Raw genomic sequence first — 1,027 nt, forward strand, 5'->3', positions numbered from 1 at the left:
CTAATGCCAGTATGTTTCGTATGAGTTTGTCATAAATGAAACTAAGGTCCATTCAATACAACTTTATTTTGTTGTCATAGAGGCAAAATAGAAGAATTAAATCAAACAAACTGATAAACTAAACCGAATCAATCCAACCCAAATTGATTAGTTTGTTTCCTTTGTTGGGCTGTTGGTTTATTTGATAATCCTCGTATATTATAACAATTCAATATAAAATGCCTTACTTACAAGTAAAATATTAGACCATCAACTTTTCATTTTATAGCCGTCCAACCACATAGAGAAAAATATATTTGAGTAGAAGCAAAAAAAATATTGGGTATTTAAGAAAAGGCATTTGGTTTAGTGGTACGACCCTCACTTACGGTGCAACCTCAAATGCCCCTATATCTAAATCTTTTCTTATCAAAGAACTTCATATTTATTTATATTTATATAAACTTGTTGTTCCTATTATTTACTTTTCAAACATACCTCTTAACTTCTCTACATCAATTGTTGGGCAACAAAGTCGACATAAAGGAATTAGAAAAGAGATATCAAAACTTAAACATGTTCGCCTTAATTTTTGTTTTTTTTTTCTTTATTACATAAGATGGCAAGTATAAAGCATTGGGATGTAAAGAAAGACTTTAGGTTGCTACTCTTGAAGGGGCATTCCGAGAATCGAACTCGAGACCTCTCGCACCCAAAGCGAGAATCATACCACTAGACCAAATGCCCTTATTATGCCACTTAAAATGTATGTATGAATCCTTGGGCCTAGGTATTAAGGTCGTATTTTGTCATATTGCATGAAACACATGAAGTCCTCGATGCGGTTGAACTGAAGCCTTGGATGTAGAATGTGTCTTAATAACATAATAAGAACAAAGAGCTCTCTACAAGACCTGCTTCAGATTTGGATAGGCATACTCACCAAAATGAAGTAAATAAGTACAATAAAATGACACACGTTAAATACATACATTCCCATGAAATTGTGAATGTGAATGATAATCCAAATAATAATATCAATGCATTC

General features: G+C 32.5%; 1 non-coding gene across 1 annotated transcript; it reads right to left on the reverse strand.

The window, feature by feature from the left end:
- Nucleotides 1-654: 654 nt before the first annotated feature.
- TRNAP-UGG (transfer RNA proline (anticodon UGG)) lies at nt 655-726 on the reverse strand. The gene has a single exon. It is a non-coding gene; the product is annotated as a tRNA-Pro (tRNA).
- Nucleotides 727-1,027: the final 301 nt, after the last annotated feature.

Source organism: Cucurbita pepo, chromosome 3 (genome assembly GCF_057944985.1).
Source record: "Cucurbita pepo subsp. pepo isolate OVF chromosome 3, ASM5794498v1, whole genome shotgun sequence".
NCBI classification, from domain to species: Eukaryota; Viridiplantae; Streptophyta; class Magnoliopsida; order Cucurbitales; family Cucurbitaceae; genus Cucurbita; species Cucurbita pepo.